The sequence below is a fragment of the Tamandua tetradactyla genome, chromosome 7, assembly GCF_023851605.1.
Source record: "Tamandua tetradactyla isolate mTamTet1 chromosome 7, mTamTet1.pri, whole genome shotgun sequence".
NCBI lineage: Eukaryota > Metazoa > Chordata > Mammalia > Pilosa > Myrmecophagidae > Tamandua > Tamandua tetradactyla.
The window spans coordinates 63,510,342-63,533,376 of record NC_135333.1 but is presented as its reverse complement, the minus strand read 5'-3'; the positions used below and the strand labels follow the sequence as shown (position 1 = coordinate 63,533,376).

The 23,035-nt window shown below is 37.0% G+C and overlaps 1 pseudogene; it reads right to left on the bottom strand.

Moving 5' to 3' along the window:
• Positions 1–9,853: 9,853 nt before the first annotated feature.
• On the bottom strand, positions 9,854–11,318 carry LOC143689721 (elongation factor 1-alpha 1-like; annotated as a pseudogene).
• Between the last annotated feature and the right edge of the window lie 11,717 nt (positions 11,319–23,035).

The window sequence follows — 23,035 nt, the reverse complement described above, 5'->3', positions numbered from 1 at the left end:
ATGGGATATTTTGGGTGTTCTTTTTCACTTTTATTTTTATTTTATTCTTCTTCTTTGGAGTAATGAAAATGTTCAAAACTTGATTGTGATGACAAATGCACAGCTATATGATGATACTGCAAACCACTGATTGTACAATTTGGATGACTATATGGTATGTGAATATATAATATATCTCAATAAAATTGCATTAATAAATGAAGTGTTTTTTAAAATGGAGATAATAATACCTATATTACCCACTTCACAGAATTTGGGGGAAGATCAAATGAAATCTTATAAGTAAATGCTTTATAAACTGCAAAGTCTCTCTACAAAAGTAAAAAGTAATTATTACTAACCAAAAGAATGTTATATGCTATCGTGCTCTCTACAAATACAAAACATAATTATTTTTGCTGCATTTTTTTAGTTTCTCCGAGAATAAGTCTAGTTTTATATTCATTAACTCAATTATTTCTCCTTTGAGAGAAAGCTTTTTATAGCAAAAAAAAAAAAAAAAAAAGGATTGCTCCTTGGTTTTATTGCTTTAGGAGTATAAGTGATCAGTAGTAACTTTATTGTCTCATTTATTACAGAAAATCTATATCCTGAAAAATTTGTCTCTTGTGCTTTATTTACTGCCTAAGACCAAATGGCCTTCAAATCCTTTTTCATCAGTGGAATTTCATGATTTAACAAAATCAATTCAGAAAAGCCATTGGTGAGAGGACTTGGACTTCTTGTTTCTGTATCATTCCACATTTGAGTTTATGACATACCTAATTATTACTTTGGGCAGTTAAATTTTCTCTATCTCAAATTGTCCATTTACAAATTGAATTTACACTAACTCTCTGACTCACAGAAACATTGTAAAAACCAATAAATAACATGAATGAAAATGCTCTTCAAGTCTCTTTAAGAACATTTATGTCAGTCAATAACTGAGGAGAACACACTGTACTGTGTTATTACAAAATGGAAAAGGTATATTTCTTTGCCTTCAGGGCTCCTAGGTTAACCATTATATTAGTTTGCTAAAGCTGCTGGAAAGCAACATACCAGAAACGGAATGGCTTTTCTTCTGGCTTCCCTTGACTCTCTCCAGGTTCTGGCTTGCTTAGCATATCAGGGGAAGGCACATGGCGACATCTGCTAGGCTCTGCATTTCCAAACATCTGGGCCTCATGTTGGTTTTGTTGGCTTTGAAAATTTTTCCAAAATGTTTCCTCTTTTAAAGGACTTCAGTAAGCTAATCAAGACCCACGTTTAATGGGCAGAGTTACATCTTCATCTAATCAAAAGGACATACCAACACTTGGGCGCACCACATCTCCATGAAAGTGATCTAATCAAAAGGTCACACCCACAACTGGGTGTGTCACAACTCCATGGGGACAAGCAAATCAAAGTTTCCCACCCTCAACAATAGGTCTGGCCTGACATGATTGGATTGAGATTAAAACATGGCTTTTCTGGGGGGTACGTAATAGTTTCAAACTGGCACAACCATGATGTCTTCTTTGATATTATACACTAACTGTGTGAACTACAATAGGCTAGCATGTAGTAGGTCTTCAATAATATCTATCGAATAAAGGAAACTTGGGAGGTAGATGTAGGACTTCTCCAGATTTTGCCGATCCTCCTTTTTGTCTCTTTATTTCTGATGTTACCTCTTTTGCCTCGTTATTAGTTTGGATCATAAGAAACAGTTATTTTTATAAGTCAAAAATGGTCAAGCATTGGCAATTTCTTAGGGGTCAAACTACAATTGAGCTAATATATTACATAGATTAGTAGGTGTTCCTCATTGTAAGCTCGCATGTATTTTTTTTTTTTTTTAAACCTGGATCCTCCTATGCTTTTATTTATTTATTTTTTACATGGGCAGGCACTGGGAATCGAACCCGGGTCCTTGGGCATGGCAGGCAAGCACCCCCACCTGCTGAGCCACCGTGGCCCGCCCCTCGCATGTATTTTGGCATTGATATATAAGATGTTAAATTATCGAGGCTGTTTGCTTCCTGTTTCCTTTGAATGACTACATTTTCATCCTTTCACAATTCATTGAAAGTGGTCAAAAGACTCCAATCTATTTTGGTACAGCAGCTCTGGTAAAACAATAGGTAGATAAGATTGACATTTTTACCTTCGATGTGATCTGTTAATTATCGGTAGGTTTCAATTGTCCATGAAAAACCTGTTCCCTTTGATAAAAAGCAAAATCAGAAGTTGATTGTAAGCAATCTTTCTTAAGTCCACAAAAGGAATAAGGGGAAATAACTTTCATATCAATGGCAAGGGAAAAAACTTAGGTGCCATTTTTAAAGTTCTGAAAAAAAATCTTCTGCAAGAATTTTGGCTCTATACTTAGTATGATGTAAGACTTTTTCATTGACAAATTCTTTATCAATGTAAGGCTTTTACTGTGTTTTACCACAATTAAAAAGAAATGTATTCTGGTAACATACATACCACATGAAATTTTCAATTTTAACCACTTTCAAATATACAGTTCAGTGGTATTAATTACATTCATGTTGTGCTGTCATCATCACCATCCATGACCAAAACTTTTCCATCACCCCAAACAGAAACCCTATAGCCATTAAGCCATAACTCCTAATTCCCTCTCCCCTTGCCCCTACCCCTGAATATTGCAATTTATCTGTTTACTTGTATGTATCCTCCTTAAGAATGTGAATTCCTGGTAGAACTCTGATTTGGTGTTCATCACAGAGCAGGCGTCCAACAAATGCCTCTTGTGAAAAAGTGAGCTAGCCCTCATAAATTGTCCCTTTAATGCCTCAGTTTTGACATTTCATTTGTGAGAACCTGCTTGATTTATGTCATTGAAATGATAAAACTATTACATCATTAAGATTACATCAGTTTATGTATACCAGAAACTCCACTACAGTGGCCTAACCAAATGTAAGTAAATTTTTTTCACCTGAAAAGAAGTCTAGAACTGTAACCTATACCAAATTTTAAAATCTATTCTATAACTACTTGTTAAAATGTATGTTTTTTTTAAAAGTTAAAAAAAAAAGAAGTCTGGAGATACACAGACAAGCTAGTGAGGCAGTTTCTTAAAATTATCAATGCAGCAGGCTCCTTCTAACTTTTGGACTCACCACTGTAACATGTAATTTTTTATGCATACTTTGTGCTTCATTTGTTTCAGTTTGTTAATGTTGTTAGAATATAATAAACCAGAAATGGATTGGCTTTTACAAAAGGGATTTATTTGGTGACAAATTTACAGTTCTAAGGCCATGAAAATGTCTGAATTAAGGCATCAACAAGAGGATACCTTCACTCAAGAAAGATCAATCACATCCAGGGTTTCTCTGTTACATGGGAAGACACTTAGTGACATCTGCTGTCCTTCTTTCCCAGCTTTTGGTTTCAAACGGTTCTCTCATCTCATCCTTCTGGTAGATTCTGGGGCATTTTCCTTCTGCATCTCCAAACATCTGTGCGTGTACTTTCTCCAAAATATTTCCCTCTCAAAGGACTCCAGTAAGCAAATTAAAACTCACCTTGAATGGGTGGGGTCTCCTTTCCATGGAAACAACCTAATCAAAAGGCCCCACCCACAACTGGGTGATTTACATCTCCACAGAAACAACCTTATCAAAGGGTTCCACTCAACAATAGATCTGCCCTCACAAGACTGGATTAAAAGGGCATGGCTTTTCTGGGGTACATAATAGCTCTAGACCAGCACATCATCACAATACACTTGCTCCATCTCCAGCCTCACATTCATGTTCCAGACAGTGAAAAACAAAGGACAAGCTAGCTGAGGCTGACCCTTCCAAGAACTTTTTGTATAAACCTCATCAAACATTACACTTACATCTTGATGGCCAAGACAAAGTCATGTAACCACCCTGAGAAGGTGAATATTTTCAGCTAAATATATTACCATCCTGAACAGTCAGGATTCCCGTAATAATGGAGGAGGGCAGAAAAGATATGGAGTTAGGCAACTAAATTGCCTGGTAACATTATTTAGGATATTTACATGAGTGCCGTCTTTTTTCCTTTTCTTTCTTTTAACCTTAGATATAAAAGTTTGAGTTAATCACCCTCATCAGGGTCTAATGCATTATCAGCATTATCTGTGCAAGATTCCTGTTTTGTTGTTATTTGATTGTTTGCTCATTCCCTTTAAACTGTATAGGCCACTTTCATTTCCCTTTTCCACCCCAGTCATCATTTTGATGTGTTTAGTGTATATCTTTTCTTGTAAACTCTTGCAAATTGTGTATTTTATAGATATAAAAATGTAAAAATTAATCAGTTTTGAGGCATGATTTTCATACAATAAAATTCACATATTATAAATGCCCAGTTCAATGCGTTTTGACAAACATATGCAGCCATGTAACAACCACCACAATCCAACCAAAATATAGAAAATTTCTATCACTCCTCAAAATTTCCTTATGCCCTTTCACCACCCCCTGGTCCCTGGTAAGCATCAATTTTTTTTTTTTTTGGGCGGGGGTGGGGGGGTGGCGCTGGTCTGGAAATCAAACGTGGGTCTCCTGCATGGAAGGTGAGCATTCTACCACTGAACTACCTGTGCACCCAGCATTAATTTTTTTAATGCAATTTTATTGAGATATATTCACACACCATTTCACTCAACATACAATCCATCCAAAGCATTTTTTGTTTTTATAACTGTAGTTTTGCCTTTTTTAGAATTTCATGTAAATGGAAGTACATAGTCTTCTGTGTTTAGCTTCCTTCACTTAGAATTATGTTTTAGGGATGCAATCATGTTCTTCCATGTAGCAGTAGTTTATTCCTGTGTTGTGTAGTATTCTATTATATGGATATACCACAATTTGTTTATAACCAGCTGCCTATTATAAGTAGAGCATCTATAAACACTCCAGAATAAGTCTTTGTGTAGACTTATTTTTAATTTATTTTGGGTCATCACCCAGATAACTTTATAAGTAACTACCAAACTGTTTTTCCAGAGTGGTGATACCATTTTGCATCCCTACTAGCAATTTACAGTGTTCCTCTCGTTCCACATCCTCATCAACACTAGGTATTACCAGTGTTTTAAAGTTTAGTCATTCTCTAGGCGGCAGTGGTCATGGGCGCGGGTCCTCTTATGCTCGTGGGAGCGCCGGAGAGCCTGGCGATACGGTCCCCCGCCGCAGGCGCCTTGTGCTGCGGAGAGGACCCGGCTCCCGGCTCTGGGCGGGCCGCGTGGCGCGGCCTCGGGCCTCGGCTGGAAGGAAGCTGTCCCGAAAGAAAACCAAAAACTAAGCGTCCACGCTGGGGGAGGTGCAGGGCAAGTACGTCAAGAAGGAGACATTTGGGCAGGACGCAGTGGCTCAGCAGGCAGGAATGCTTGCCTGCCATGCCCGAGGACCTGGGTTTGATTCCCGGTGCCTGCCCATGTGAAAAAAAAAAAAAAAACGCAGTCTTATGCCTTCATTCATCCAGAATCTCATGCCTTCGTTCATCTGGCAAGGTCCAATAATTCCAAGATGAACTGATACCTTTTCTCCTAATTCAAGCCCTAATGCTTTTTGAAGTATTACATAGATCACAACACAAACACAACTCACTGGAGCCACCCCCTTGAGCGAGAGGGCCTTCCTCCAGGCTGGGAGCGAGTGGAGGCGCCAGAGTTTGGGGGCTGCTGTGTAGACCACGTGAGTAAGAAGTACAGGCACCCCTGTGCGCCTAGTGTACCTCGGTATGGTCAACCGCCTCCTGTCGCATCTCAGCCACAGCAAACTGAAAAAAAACAGTCCCTTTGGGTGCCTGCAAATCCTTATCATACTGCAGAAATTCCAGACTATATGACCGCATTCTGAAATGGGAACTCTTCCAGCTGGCCCACCTGGACACATACCAGGGGATGCTAAAGTTGCTGTTCCTGAAAGAACTGGAACAGAATGTTAAAATGTATGACGCTTACAGACAGGTTCTTCTCACAGAGCTGGAAAACCGCAAGCAGAGACAGCAATGGTTGAAGCATTAAGTCTGAATGAAACCATCTATGAATGCAAATTTGTACAACATGGTGACGCCGAATGAATTCCTGCCCACGCATCTTCTTCACCCCTCGGAACAGCTTCACAGAGTCTTCCTTAAGCTCCCGATGTTTGGTCTGCGGGTCATTAGGGGCCAGAAATGGCTCACACCACAAATCTGTGCAGAGAAATATGTGCCGATGCAGTAGAGTTACCAAAATTTATCACTGAAGTAGTTGAGTTTGTTAGAACATGTAAGTAATCAGAAGGAACCTACGCATTTGTTTTGTCAGTCCACAACGTCCCACCCTCTGTATCTATGAGGAATGACAATTAAGTGGGACTGGTACTTTTGTAGGTGTGCCATTCTTAATTTTTATTTTCTTTTCAACACAAGAAAAGATTAATCCATGACTTAATCCAAATTTCTAAAGATGAAAAGCATGAAATAAATTGAAGTGCAAGCTGAGTTCATTCATAGAATGAATGCAAGTTCCTCAAGGAAATCTATGTGAACTAGACTGTAGTAACTGTTGACTAGTGAAGTTTAAATCAGTGAGCAGTGCTATAAAACTCTCTAAGTTAAATAGTGAAATATATATTATTTGGCTATTTCACTGATTTTTATTTGAATAGAGCCCATTGAGTATTTTCTTATGAGACTAAGTGGAAGCATATTACATGTTACTGGACCACATTTTCACTTTTTTGAGAAATTATAAGGGAAATCTTAGTTAAGGATATGATTCACTTTAGTTGAGATTTAATTGTATAATCTCATTCTGATTAACCTTTATAAACATTATTCTATATGCTGTATTTCCCTTGATTTTTAAACTCCAATTTTAGATGTACCTTTGATTTTACAACATTTTCATGAAAAACAACAAACTATCACATTAGTAATGTACTCAATAATTATAAGGTGCATGCTAATTTGGAGTGTAAAAATGGGAACTAGAGTATGAAGTGTTGACCTTTGAGATTTAATTTCTTTTTTTTCCTAAAAGGTTTTATCGTGAACATAGAAATACTGAAATTGTGGACTGCAGGGAATTGCAGTGGTGAGAGTAGCATATGTTATATTAACCATTAAATCTTATAAATGGTGGGATAATTTGGCCCTCCAAAAAAGTGAGAAAAAAAAAGAATATTAGATATTAGAGACAACTCATTTTGAAGGTCTTTAAAATTCTGCAATCATAGCATTATTTTCTTTTGTTGTAAAGATTTTAGGAATTGAATAAAAAGAAATGTGATAGAAGCTGAAAAAGAATAAGTCAAAGCTACCGCTTATTTACATATGCATACAGTGCAACTTGTAAGAAAAATAAGAATGAACTCATTGAAGGTGTAGTGATTTTATTTAAAATATAATTTAAAACATTTATTTCTTACCTCTTCCATTTTTTTGTGGTATGTATCCTTGGCAGTTGCTGTGTCTGCTAAATTGTTAGCTTCTGCTGTGGCCTTTGGACAGAGTACAAAATATGATGTAAATGGAGTTCATGTGCAAAGAAAACTAAAACAAAATCAGTACATAATTTGAAATTGTTGAAGTATTTCCACAATATATTTTTTTAATTAGTAAAGTTTAAATTTCAGACTTATAAAACATGGAATTCTATTCACACCACAGTCTTAAAGTAAATTTTCATTTCAAAGATTTTTTCCTCCCTTAAATATTTTTAAGCCTCTTACTAAATGTAAAAAAAATCTAACCTAATCAATAACATACAGTACATGGCAAATAATATATAGTACGTATTATATATTACTAATATATAAAATATATGGCTAAATTTGTGGAGTGTTGCTGAATATAACAATGTATCATTGATGACAAAAAGGGACTATTAAGAACTTAAAAGATAATGTAAGAAAAAAACTAGTTTCTCTTTTTTTAAATGTTGTGATAACATATACACCATCACATTTTCCTTTTTTTTTTTTTTTTTTGTATTTTCACATGGGCAGGCATCGGGAAACGAACCTGGGTCCTTGGCCATGGCAAGCAAGCATTCTTACCTGCCGAGCCACCATGGCCCACATTTTCCATTTTAACTACCACTTTCAACATGTGGTCCAGTGGTTTACGTACATTCACAATATCTTGTCACCTTCACCGCCATCCATTACCAAAACCCTTCCAGCACCCCAAACAGAAACTCCGCACCCATTACCATTAGCTCCCCATTCCCCAGCTCTGCCCTCATCTTCTTTTGTTAATGTTTAACTTTGGAAACCACTTGCTTAAAACCTGTACCTGCTTTTTCTATACTTGTTGTTACATGTTTGAATCTAAATCACAGGGGGACTGTTTTATAAACAAATTCAATACAAAGAGAATGAAAACTCTGGCATAAAGGATTGGTATCTCAGCCCAAATATGGTTGCTATATTTGTATGTGAGAAATGTTCAGATGAACAGATAAATGAACAAAATACTTAGGAAAAATCATTCTGTCCAACAGTATTTGTAATTTCTGACGGCCAGACTGGAGCATATGTAATACAAACATGAAAACTGAGCTTAGTGACAAGTTTGTTTTAAAAACTTCATGCCTCCTAATTAATAAATACCTTCCATGTATGAAAGAAATTTATGGAAGAAAAAAATAGTTTAGCCATTCTACCAGATAAGTCCTGTAACCCAGTCTCTCCACAAACATCAACCATTCCATCTCCCATCCCATGCTGTTGACACCCCTTTCAAAATAAAAAAAGTTAAAATGGACATAGCCCACATATCTCTAAAGATTGGGAAAAAGAGCAAAGGAGAAGGAGTTTTAACAAAGAAGTTAGGATTTAACAAATGAGTACGACTGTGGAATCATTATATTGATGTTTCTTTTTAGTCTTCAGTGTCTTGGAGCAGCTAGAAGGAAAAACCTGAAATTGTGAAACTAACCCATGCCAAACTCTGAAAACTGCTCTATAACCACTTGTTATAATGAACTTTGAAATTTATTGCTTGTATTTGTATATATGTTACATTTCACAATAAAAGATGTTATAGTGTGTGTGTTGTTAGTGGTGACCTTTATTAGGTTGAAAAAGTTCCCTTCTGTTCCTACTTTGCTGAGATTTTAATAATCATGGATCAGTATTGAATTCTGTCAAATGCCTTTTCTGCAGCTATTAAGATAATCCCATGATTTTTCTCCCTTAGTCTTGTTTTTTTTTCAACTTCCAGCACCTTTCATTTTTCCTAGAATCTAGAGTCAATAAACTCATTTACACAATTATGGATATAGACACAACTACACAAAAAGTATTCTATATGCAGCACATGGCCTTTATTCAGAAGTTGGCCTAAGGAAGCTTATAAGCATTACAAATTACCCTCTGCTTTTCCATACTAACCAAGGTTGCAACCAACAAACCACTGTTTTTTAGTAAGTATGTAAAACAGTTTAAGCCATGATCCTTCCCCTTAGAGGTGAACAACAACAAAAAAAAACTTAATTTCTGTCCTAACAAAAGTTTACCATGAACTATTAAATTTCAGCAGATGGAACAAAATAGGTTAAGAGTCTTTTGCCTAAGCAATTCAAGACTGACCATTCAAAAAAAGACACAGGTTTCTCATTAAACTTTGTTTTATGGGTTTCTAATTTCTGTGACAGATTTTTGATCATTGTTTCCATTTAAAAAGTACTGATTTTAAAAACTAATACCTTAAAACTGCCACACGAAAACAAATGGTCCACAAAATATTCCTTTCCTTCTGACGGTTTTACAATGCATTATCATTAACCGGTTTTTTAAATGGCCAATTGAGACAAACAGTTCTGAGACTGTCTTCCACCATTGATTAAGACTGGGGTGGCAGGTGTTATGGGTAATATTTATTTAGCTTTCTGAGCAGACTTGGTGACCTTGCCAGCCCCAGCAACCCTCTTGTCCACTGCCTCGATGACACCGACATCTGTCTCATATCATGAACCGCAAAACACCCCTGAGGAGGATAGTTAGAGAAGCTCAACACACATGGGTTTGCCAGGAACCTTATCAACGATGGCAGCATCACCAGATTTAAGGATTTGGGGCCATTTTCCAGTTTCTTGCCAGAATGGCAATTAATCTTCTCCTTCAGCTTAGCAAACTTGCAAGCAATGTGAGCTGGTGACAATCCAGCACAGATGCAGAGCCAGCGCCGATTAGGTCTGGATGGTTCAGGATAATCACCTGAATAGTGAAGCCAGCTGCTTCCATTGGTGGGTCATCTTTGCTGTCACCAGCCACATTGCCATGATGAACATCTATTACAAACACTTTCTTGACATTGAAGCTCACATTGTCCCCAGGAAGAGCTTCACTCAAAGCTTCATGGTGCATTTCAACAGATTTAACCTCAGTGCAACTTTGACTGGAGCAAAGGTGACCACTATGTCCAGTTTGAAAACAGCAGTCTCCACTCAGCCCACAGGCACAGGACCAATAACACCAATTTTGTAGACATCCTGAAGAAGCAGATGCAAGGGCTTGTCAGGTAGACGAGTAGGTGGCAGGATGCAATCCAGAGCTTCAAGCAGTGTGGTTTCACTGGCATTGCAATCCTGATGGGTGACTTTCCATCCCCTGAACCAAGACATATCAGCACTTGGCTCCAGCATGTTGTCACCATCCCAACCAGAAATTGGCACAAATGCTACTATATCAGGGTTATAGTAAGTGTTTTTTCTTTTCTTTTTTTTTATTTATTCATTTCCCCTTCTTATACAGCAAGTTTTCTTAATGTAGGTGCTGACTTCCTTAACAATTTCCTCATATCTCTTCTGACTGTAAGGTGGTTCAGTGGAATCCATTTTGTTAACATCAACTATTAGTTGTTTTCCACCCAGTGTGTAAACCAGAAGGGCATTCTCTTGGGTTTGCCCATTCTTGGATATACCAGCTTCAAATTCACCATCACCTGCAGCAACAATCAGCCTGAGATGTGCCTGTAATCATGTTTGTTATTTGTTTGTTTGTATTTCAATACAAGAGTGTTCACAACAGATGTAATCATGTTTTTCATAAAGTCTCTGTGTCCTGGAGCATCAATGATGGCCACGTAATACTTGCTGGTCTCAAATTTCCACAGGGAAATATCAATGATGATATCACGCTCACGTTCAACTTTTAGTTTACCTAAGACCCAGGCATACTTGAAGGACCCTTTCTTATCTCAGAGGACTCCTTCTCAAAATTTTCAATGGTTCTTTTGTCAATTCCACCACATTTGTAGATCAGATGGTCTGTTGTGGTGGACTTGCCTGAATCTACATGTCCAATAATGACAATGTTGATATGAGTCTTTTCCTTTACCATCTTGGCTTAAGATATATAGCAATGGTTTTCATGACATCTACATTCTGGCAGCAAACCCATTGTGAAAAAGCTCCCTTAGTCTTTTTTTTTTTTTTATCTCAAAAATGTTTAGGCTGTGTGATGGTGGCTCAGTGGCAGAATTCTTGCCTACTATGCCAGAGACCCAGGTTTGATTCCCAGTGCCTGCCCATGTAAAATTTAAAAAGTATATTAGCATGATTAAAAATGCTTTCTTGAATAATGACAGTGTCCCTTTGTCTTTTAATGTGGTGAATTATATTGTTTGATTTTCACATATTGGACCAATCTTGAGTTTCTGGGACAAACTCCGCTTAGTCTTGATGGGTTTTATATGATTTGCTAAAATTTTGTTATGAATTTTTATACCTATGTTTCTGAGAGATATTGGCCTGCAGCTTTCTTTGCCGAAATTTGTAATGTATTTGTCTGGCTTGGGTATCAGGGCAAAGCTTGCCTCATAAAATTAGTTGGGAAGTGTTCCTTTCATTTTGATTTTCTGAAATGATTTACATAGAATTGATATTGTTTCATTATTAAATGTTTGGTAGATTTCACTAGAAGTCACCTGGCCCTTTAGTTTTCTTTGTGGTAAGGTTTTAAAGTATAGATCAATTTTTTTCAGAGATATAGGGCTATTTGCTTTATCTATATCTTCTTGTGTCAGCTTTGGTAGATTTGCCGTCCAAGGAATTTTTTCATTATATCTAAGTTCTTGAATTGGCTGGCAGTAATTTTTTTCATAGTAATCCTTTATCATTTTAATGTCTATAGGATCTGTAGAGGTGTCCTCTTTCATTTATCATTTTGGTAATTTGGACCTTTTCTTTTTTCTTGATTAGTCTGATTTATCAATTTTGTTGATCTTTATGAAGAATCAGCTTATGGTTTCATTAAGTACTATTCTTCATTTCATAATTTTCACTATTATTATTTTTTCCTTCCTGTGATGGTTTGAAACAGTATGCACCCCAGAAAAGCATGTTCTTAAAGTTAACCCAACAGGTGTGGACCTATTGTGAGTAAGAACTTTTCATGGGGTTACTTCCTTTAGGGCATGGCCCAGAGTAGGTCTTAATCCTTTTACTGGAGTCCTCTATACAAGAATGACATTCAGACAGAGAAAAATCCGTGGAAGAAAGAGGCTGAAAACTATGAAACCTGGAAGAGAAGGGAGAGACCAGCAGATGTTACTATGTGGGGCAGGACTTAAGTAGTCTCAGTGAGGATCCTTCCTAAAGCTGGTCTTCAGAAAGAAAGTTATCACAGGATGATGCCTTGATTTGGACATTCTCACAGCCTCAATCTGTAAACCAATAAATTCTCATTGTTAAAAGTCAGCCCACTGAGCTGGCCACAGTGAGGGCGGGTCACAGTGGCTCAGCAGGGAGAATTCTTGCCTGCCATGCTGGAGACCCAAGTTTAATTCCTGATGCTTGCCCATGGGGGAAAAAAAGTCAGCCCATTTCATATTATCTGCTTTGAGCAGCCTAAGAAACTCAAACACTTTCTTTTGCTTATTCTTTTCTAATATAAATATTTAAAGCAACAAGTTTCCCTCTTATAACTGCTTTAGTGGCATCCACAAATTTTAATGTATAATTTGGGGGGGGGGGGTGGCATGTATTTTTTTAAACTTATTTTTTTTATTGTGATGAAATAAGATGCATTTGACATCAAGTATATTGTTAGGTACTGTACAACTTTCATGACTACTTCAGAATATCATCATCATCCAAAATCAAAACTGATTTTTATTTGCTAATAACTCCTCATTCTCCTCTATTCCCATCTCTGGTAAACATTAATCTACTTTCTATCTCCATGAATTTTTTTATTTCAAGTACTTCATATAAAAGAAATTATGGAATATTTTGCTCTTTTTTTCTGGCTTATTTCACTCGTCATGTCCTCAAAGTTCATCCATGTTGTAGTATGTACCAATGCTTCAGTTCTTTTCACAGCTAACATTCCCATTTACATATATGCAACATTTTGTTTATCCATTCATCTGTTGATGGATACGTTGGTTGCTTCCACCTTTTGGCTACTGTGAATAATGCTGCTATGAACACTGGTGTACATATATATGTCTGAGTCCCTGCTTTCAACTCTTTGGGGTATATACCTAGGAATGGGATTGCTGAGTCATATGGCAAATCTATACTAAACTTTTATGTGGAACTGCCAAACTGTTTTCCACAACAGCTGCACCACTTTACATTTTCATCAGTAATGTATGAGGGTGCATGCATTTTTTTAAACATTTTCCATTGTGAGATATAACATATATACAAAAAGCAATAAATTTCTAAAGTACATTTTAACAGGTAGTTATAGAACAGATTTCAAAGTTTGGTATGGGTTACAGTTCCATAATTTCAGGTTTTTCCTTATAGCAGCTCCAAGACATTGGAAACTAAACAGAAATATTAATATAATGATTCAGCAGTCACACTCATTTGTTAAATCCTAACTTCTTGGTTATACTTTTCCTTCTCTTTTGATCCTTCTCCCAATCTTTAGGGATAATTGGGCTATACTCATTTTAACTTTTTTGCATTGAAATGTATTTTCAACAAGTGTTAGGGGGATGGAATTGCTTGATGTTCATGGAGAGGCTAGCACCTCTGGGTTTCAGGACTTATATGGCCTAGGAACCATCTGAAGGTTTTAGGTTTCTGAAATTGAAACTTAGTGCATGAAACTTTCATAGAGTCTCAGAGCCCTGGGTGTCCTTCAGAGTTAACAGGAATGATGTTGGTTGGGGTTTGGAAAACTGGCAATTAGCAATGTCTAGCTTAAGCTTACATAAGAGTAGCCTCTTGGCTCTATCTGAACTGTCTTAGCCATTCACATCTTATTTTGTAACATTTCTTTTCCCCCTTTTGGTCCAAAAGGCATTGTTGATCCCATAGTGCCAGGGCCAGGCTCCCTGGGTCATGCCCCACATTTTCAGGGAGACTCTCACCCCTGAAAATCAGGTCCCCTGTAGAGGGTTGGGTAATGTTTTTTTTTTTTTGCAGATTTGGGCTTAGAGAGAGAGAGGCCACATCTAAGCAACTAAACATGTTCCTGGAAGCAACTCTTAGGCATAATTATAGGTAGTCTTAGCTTCTCTACCACAGAAATGTTTCATAAGGGCAAGCCTCAAAATCAAGGGCTTGGCCTATTTTCTTGGGAGTGCCTAATGTTTGAGAGAGTATTAGGGGTGGGTATATATATATATATATATATATATATATATATATATATATATATATATATATATATATATATATATATATATATATATATATATATATATATATATATATATATATATATATATATATATATATATATATATATTTAAAGTTGTCTAAATGCTATGGAATAAAATATGTCATTCTCTCTCTTTTTTCCCTAAGCATCATGTTTTTAAGATTGTTCCTATTATAAAAGCTAGTCCATTGCATCTACCTATTGCAGAATTCCCTATGGTGTATTTCCCAGACATTTTGTCCATCTTCTCTCCCCAACATTGATACCCATGTTGCTTCCAGTGCCCCATCATCATGTACAGTGCTACAGTGAATGTACCCATACATATTCCCTATGATCCTGTGTGGGCATGTTTTTGGAATATATATGCAGAAGTGGAATTGTTGAATCATAGGCAAATACTTAATTTACCTAATAAGTAATAACAGATTTATTGCCACATGGTTACAATGCACAAGAGTTCCTATATTTCCATATTCTCACTAACATTTAGCATCATCCAGCTTTTTAATTTTGGCAGACGTAAAGTATAAATGTGAAGTGATATCTTTGGGCAGATGTAAAACGTAGATGTAAATGATTTGGTAGATGTAAAGCAAAATTTTTTGGTTTTCTATTCTTTAAATTGGCCCTTCACATCCTTCATCCATTTTTCTCTTGTTCTCATTATCTTTTTCTTGTTAATTTGAAGGCATTTTTAAAAATTCTAAATATCAATCTCTTTGTCAGATTTGATTTTGTAAGTATGTTCTATTCTGGCATCTGTCTATTAACTTTGTCCATAGTGCCATTTGTCAAGTAGAAATTCTTCAATTTTATGCAATAACATTCATAGATCTTTTTCCCTTCTTGGTTTGTGCTTTTTTTTTTTTTGCCTTGGTTTGTGCTTTTAAAATTGTGCTTGGGTAGGTGATGGTGGCTTAGCAGGCAGAGTTCTCGCCTGCCATCCTGGAGACCTGGGTTCGATTCCTGGTATCTGCCCGTGCAAAAAAAAAAAAAAGATTGTATTTAAAAACTCTTTCTTGGCCAATAGGCTATAAAAAAATTATCTTACATTTTGTATTGCATTTTTAAATTAGGCCTTAATTGTGCAAACTTTCACATTTACATCTTTAACCTAGAAGTTTCTTAAAATGTGGTATTCTTTAGGGACCTGTGAGGAATGTGTCTGGAGCATTCCGGGTTTGAAACTTTTTAATTCAGTGAGGAAAGCGGTTTCTTTTTCCCAAATACAATTTGGAAAATGATGGAGAAGTGCTCTGATTGACTTGCTTGGGTCACACCATGCATTGTTTTGGCCTGAGTAGCAGGATCCCTGACCAAGTGCAGGACACAGAAAATAATAGTTACTATTGGGATGATAAGACAAATATATCCAGGGGTATATTTAAAGTTAAAAAAAGGGTTTAGATCTGGGAACAATTGCACCTTGTTGGGGAACCAGATAATTCTTTATGACAGAAATGACATTTTCAAGAGACTGTGAGGGATGAGTAAGATTTAGGCAGATAAGAAATTACTTGAGCCATAACTTATAAGTAGAGGAAAAAGCGTAAGTAAAAATTCAGGGGCAGGAATTTAGGCGTGTGTTCATGGTATGATCCACTTTGGTTGGATCACAGAATCCAGAGAATTTTAGTGTGTGCTGACATTCTGATAAGGTACTTGTAGAAGACACAGCAACCAGGCCATTATCTTTGGTCGCAACTCTGACTGGGATGGCAATGTCCTCTTCTTCATGGATTGAACCTTGATTGTGGCACTCTAGTACCCCTTTGTCTGATACTCACTTTCCAAGACTCAACAAATATAGTTCATGTAGCTCAGGACTGGTTGATGAAATGAAGGTGGAGGTCCACTGGGAATTTTTTGGTCCACCCACTTCTACATGGCACTACAGAGACGTCATTAGAGCTAGTTCGGCTTCATGAGCCCCGTCCCACAAGTTCTTAGAAGGGCTCTGCTCTTGGCTTAATGCCTTGATGTCACCGTCGTGAAATCCTTAATAATATTTGAATAAGGGGCTCTGCATTTTCATTCTGCACTGAGCCCTGCAAATTGCATAGCTGGTCCTGATTAGAGCCACGGTGAAAACCCTTAGATCTCCAGCTTCCAAACCTCTTGCTAACAATAAACGTTCCTATGCTTTCAAATACTCTTCGTTGGGCTTTCAGTTACTTGCTGAACGTGTTTTGATACAGTATTTAAACTGGGGATAAGATTCAACTGTGAAATAATGTTTCCCTTGAAAAGACTGGAGTCTTACCTCAGACGGATGGAACTCCACCTATCAATAGGAGTGGCCTCAAATTCACACGTCAAGAATATGTGGAACGGGAGATGGAGTTGCAGCCGTATTTGGTGAATACAATCTGCCACTCATTTGGGTCAGGAGTGGTTAAGCCTATTATATGCGTCATATCTAAAGCAGGCTGAAATTTAAAGCATCTGCGTGGTACAGAATTGATGATTCAGAGGTTCTTTTATATAAAAAGGAGTCTGGCTTCAGGAGGTTTCATGGTATTTTCCTCAAGCAGTACTATGTTAGTACTAGTCACTGGGCCAGGTTTCAAATCTAGTAAAAACATATTCTGTTTCTTTGAGTTCTCTCATGATTCCCAGGGGATAGAGCATTCTTTTTGTTTCCTGTCTTTGCTTATTGTGTGACGGCAGCATATTGTTTATCAAGTCATTGCCACTATAGTTACCAGAAAAACATGCATTTAGGCATATGATTTAATACTTTCACAGGAATTCCAAAATATAAAAATAATGTTAACGTTGTATATATACTATGTGCCAGAGTGTGCTAAGTGCTTAATATACATTATGTCATTTAAGCCTCAAAACTTCTCTAAGAACTAGGCACTATTATTATCTCTATTTCACAAATGAGAAAGCTGAATTTTTGACAGTTAAGTAATTGACAAGGTTACATAGGGAGTATCAGAATAGGAACCCAAACCAAAGTCTCTCCTTGTCTCTTAATGCTACTATGCTGCACTTTTTAATTTCAATATGTATTTTCATTCATTCACTACATGGTTATTAGGCCTTATCATGAGTTAGCATAATTCTAGGCACTAAGGATACATCAATGAACAAAGCAGTAAAATCCATGCTGTCATGCAACTTACATGTTAGTGGGAAAGGAGACATAAAATATCATGTAGTGTATTATGATGACAGTAAATGAAGCTGATGCCTGATAATGATTGCTCTAGTTGACAAGCTGCTGGAATGTGATACACCAGCAACTGAATGGCTTTAAAAAGGGGGAATTGAATAAATTGCAAGTTTACTGTTCTAAGGCTATGAAAATGTCCCAACTAGAGCAAGGCTATAGAAATGTCCAATCTAAAGTATCCAGGGAAAGACACCTTGGTTCAATAAGGCCGGTGACATTCAGGGTTTCTCTCTCAACTGGAAAGGTACATGGTGAACTTGTTAGCTTTCTCTCTAGGATTCATGGAGCTCTGCTGGGAGCATTTTCCTTCTTCATCTCCAAAGATCTCTGGCTGCATGGACTCTCCTGGCTCTTTCCAAAATGGTTCCCTCTTAAAGGGCTACAGTAAGCAACCCTACCATGAATGGGTGGAGACACATCTCCATGGAAACCATCCAATCAAAAGTTACTACCCACAATTGGGTGGGTCACATTTCCAGGGATAATCAGAAAGATTCCATCCAGCAATATGGAATAAAGATTAAAGAATATGGCTTTTCTGGGGTCCACAAGAAATTCAAACCGGCACAACGGCTTTATACTGATATTGAATGACAAGAAGCCATCACACCTTACTTTGAAGAAAACAAGATTCTGGCTGGGAACAGCAACTACAAAGACCCAAGGTGGGGAGGTGTTTTGGTAATGAACCAAAGGCAGATTAGTACAAGATGTAGGCTGGGAAGGAGCAGAGGTTGACCACGTAGACTTTACAAACCAGATAAAGCTTTTGGGTTTTAATCAAGTGTTACAGGAAGCCTTTAGGAGATTTTAACAGGGAAATAACCTGATCTGAATAAATACTTCACTCTAATTATAGTATGAAGAACAACTTGTATGGGAACCAGCATAGAAATAGAGAAACCTGTAAATAGTTTATAAATGGTGACTTAGACTAAGGTAGTAGTAGTACAGTTGAAAAAGACTTAAAATATTTGGAAGATATTTTCATAGGGAAGTCATAGTTTGGATAATGGGGTAAATAAAAGAAAGGAATCAAGGATAATACCTAGGTTCTTGGGTTAAGTGTCAGGTAGGTGATGGTGCTATTTACTGAAATGGGGAGGAACAGCTTTGGAGGAAATCAAGCGTTTTGTTTCAAATATGTTAACATGTTACTTATTAGACATCCACATGTAAACATCAATTTAATAGGTGGATCTGGAGTCAGAATTTGAGATCAGAACTAGAAACATACATGTAGGAGTCATTGGCACGGAAGCAGATGAAATAATGAAAGCATAAAGTGTAGAGAAATGTGAGAAGGAACCTCAAGACAAAGTCCTGGGCACTCCAGCATGTAGAGGCAAGAAAGAGGAGAAAGAATAAGCAAAGGATACTGAAAAAGAATGGCCAGTGAAGTTAGGAAGTAAGCCAGGGAGGTATTTCATTCCAGAAGCAAAGAGAAGACAATGTTTCAAACAAATCAACAGTATATATTGATAAGAGATGGGGTAAGACAAGGATGGAGAAGTGACCACTGATAAAGAAACAAGATCTTGATCACTTGGACAAGAACAGTTCCATGGAAGCTTGAGTAGAATTGAGAGAAGGAGATACAGGGAAGTAGGGATGGCCCTATGGTTCAAACTTTTAAGAAGTGTCATGAAAGTGATCAGAGAAATAGGTGGGAGGTAGAAGGAGATGTGGGGTCAAGGAAGACAATATTTAAGATGTATATTTGAACATGGTTCCGTGGGCTTATTCTTACTAGATTTAAGTGGTATGAATGAGAGACTGGAACAAAGATAGAAGATCAATTCTTTTTTAAAGAAAAGTTTTCTTTATTTAGTTATAATTACCTTATGCTTTCATGTGAAATGTGTGGGCTCTTTCTGCTTTGCGTAAAAGTTGTATAATATGTCAGTTCCAAAAATGTCACCAACCAATGGCTCCTAAAGTATAGTGAACAGTGTTAATATTTCTCATTCATTCATTCATTTATTCATCTTTCATTAAATAAATATTCATGAAGTCACTCTTATGTGAAAGGTACTCAGCACAGAGTAAAGAACAAAATGAAGTTCAGGGTCTCATGGAGCTTGTGTTCTAGGAAGGGGAGACTTGGTAAACAAGTAAATAAATATATAGCTTACAGGTAGAAGTAATTGTCATGAATTAAAATGAGGCAGAAGCAAGACAGTGTAAAGGGGAGTGATACTATTTTAGATAGACTGATTAGTTCGGGAAAACCTGCCTGATAAGGTTGCATTTGTAAAGAACTAAATGAAATGAGGGAAGAGCATTCCAGGCATAGTAGAGAGTAGCTGGATTTGAGCAAGCCAGGAGGAAAGTACAGATAAGGTCAGAAAGGTCTGGGATCCAGACCATGCAGTTTTTCCAGGCTATGTTTAGGACCTTGGCTTTTATTCTCTGTGAGCAGGAGAGTGACATTTACCTACATAAGTTTTAGAAGGATCTTGCTGGCTGCAATGTTGAAACTAGAGATGTTATACAAGGAGATTAATTAGAAGTCTATTGCAGTAATTTGGATGCAGGATGATAGTAGCTTGAGCTAGGACAGAAATGGGAAAGTCAGAGAGAAGGGATGGATTCTGGATATATTTTGAAGGTATAACCAAGAGATTTGCTGATGAACTGGATGCGGGCTTGGAGAAAAAGAGAATAGTCAATAATTTTTCTTTAACTTAATAAAATCTCCAAGGTGATATTTGTTCTAATCATAAGTTTTGTCCATAACTTGTGGGTGGGCCTCAAATAGTATTAACTCAACACTAAAGGTCAGTCACCTTGATCAATTAAGACAAAAATAAAAAATTTTAAAAAAACAGTCAGCTTTTAGAATTAAATCAATTCACTGAAACCTGTTGTATATATATTAGTGAAATCCAAGTCATTTGATTTTCTATTTCCAGGTCTCTAAAATAATTGATTTGCACTTTTTATGAGTGATATCAGGAAAAAATAGAGGATCAAAAGAGTCTCCAAAAATTTTTTTCTTCATAAAAGCAATTTGACAATGGACAAAAATAGTCAAAATCAACTTTTTCAGAGCTCTGGAAATTAACCAAAGGCTTACAACAATCTGAAAAAGTATTCAAGGAAAATGGCAGAATGTTGAATCTCAGAATAGTGAACTCTGTGGCATTTTAACATGATCTATTTCCAATCTGTTTCTCCAGTTCCATGGTAGCCTTGAAAACCAACAGCCTCAAATTATGGTGAAAACAAGGAGGCCATCAAGCACCAGACTAAACAGAAGGGAGTTGGTGTTTCTTCAGTCTTATTCTTACAGAATGTTCATTATTTGAGCCGTCTGGTGGTTCCCTGAAAAATCCCAGTTGCAAGGCTGTCTTTATTTGACCTAAGAGTTTACCCAATGTGAAAAACCTCACCTGTGGGGCATTTGTTGCAAACATTCAGAAGCAATTGTTTAATTTTGTGACTGCCTGAAGTGGTGAATACCAATTAGAGCAAGATAGTAGGCAAACCAAAAAGCTTAAAAGAAAAAGCTAGGGGGCTGGTAACCATGGCTCTGTGGCAGAATTCTCACCTGCCAGGCTGGAGACCTGGGTTTGCTTCCCGGTGCCTGCCCACCCGAAAAAGAAAAAGAAAAGAAAAAGAAAAAGCTAGGGAATGATATGTGCATGGGGACTTTGGAAAGCTCCAATACATATTCCTGGGAATCTAGAGGGCCAGAGCATACATAGGGCTGTGTGCATGCCTCTCAGACCTGAGAAGGCCCTAATTTCTCATCCTTGGCTGTTTTAAGGCTCTGCACAAGTAGGAAGTAAAGGCTGAGGCAGACTTGTTAACTTCCCGGCTGAGTGCTGAAGGCATGGACTAGCATGCACAGAGAGCCCCTTAGTGAAGACAAGGAAACTTATTGGTTCTAGGCATTTTAAAGAAATCTATGTCTAATCATTAGCTGACCACAAAGTTAACCAAGCAGAGATGTCAGTGGCCACACATGACAAAGCATACAGTTTTTGTTGTTGTTGTTGTTTTACAGAAGTAACTCAGAAGATTAATTAAACAAACATCAGAAACAAATCCTGGGGAGGGGGAATAATCTGGTTTTCAGAGTGGCCATATTATATTATTTGAAATGTTCAGTTTTCAACAAAAAATTATCAAACATGCAAAGAATTAAGGAAGTATAGCAGGCAGGCCCCCGGCAGCAGGCAAGAATGCTTGCCTGCCATGCCAGAGGTCTCGGGTTCCCAGTGCCTGCCCACATAAAAAAAAAAAAAGAAAAAAGATAAAAAAGGTATAGTCCATATGCTGGGAAAAAAAGCCATTGATAGAAATTGTCCCTGAGAAAAACTGGATTTTGGAATTACTAGACAAAGATTTTAAATGAGCTATTTAAATGTGTTCAAAGAACTAAAGGAAATCTTGTCCAAAGAAATAAAGGAAAATACGAGGACGATGAGCAGAGAAAGAAAGAACTGACAAATTTGAAGATAGATCAATTGAGATTATCCAGTTTGAGAAATAGAAAAAGCCAACAAACACATGTTCTTAATCTTAAACTAATGGGTGTGAACCCACTGTAAATTGGGCCTATTGAAAATGGTATTTTTGGTTAAGGTAGGCCAACTAAGGTACGGTAGATTTTATTCCAGATTACTGGAGACTTTTTAAAGGGAATCAAGAAAGGAGACGACATCATCAGGTGAAGGGAAGCAGAAATAGAAGCTGAGGGACCCCAAGGATTGCTGGCAGTTAGCAACAGAATACTATAGGTTTTGGGGAGAAAGCAAACCTTACCAGTATCTTGACTTTGGACTTCTCTTGGCTTCAAATCCACAAGATAATGAATTCTGGTGTTTAAGCCAACCCATCGTGTGCTATTTGTGATAGTAGTTCAGGCAAACCAAGACAGGGGGTGATGAAAATGTCCTGAAATTAGATATATTCACAAGTGAATATATTAAACTGAATTGTTCACTTTAAAGGGGTAAATTTTATGTTCTGTGAGGTATAGATCAATTAAAAAGTAGGTTTATCCATATTGTTGTATATAGCTGTGGTTCATTCATATCATTGTTGTAGATTATTTCACCGTATGAATATACCACTGTTTATTTCTGTACTCTACCCTTGTTCCAGTTTGCTAGCTGCCAGAATGCAATATACCAGATACAGAATGGCTTTTTAAAAAGGAGAATTTGATAAGTTACAAGTTTATAATTCTAAGGCCATGAAAATGTCCCAATCAAAGTAAGTCTATAGAAATGTTCAA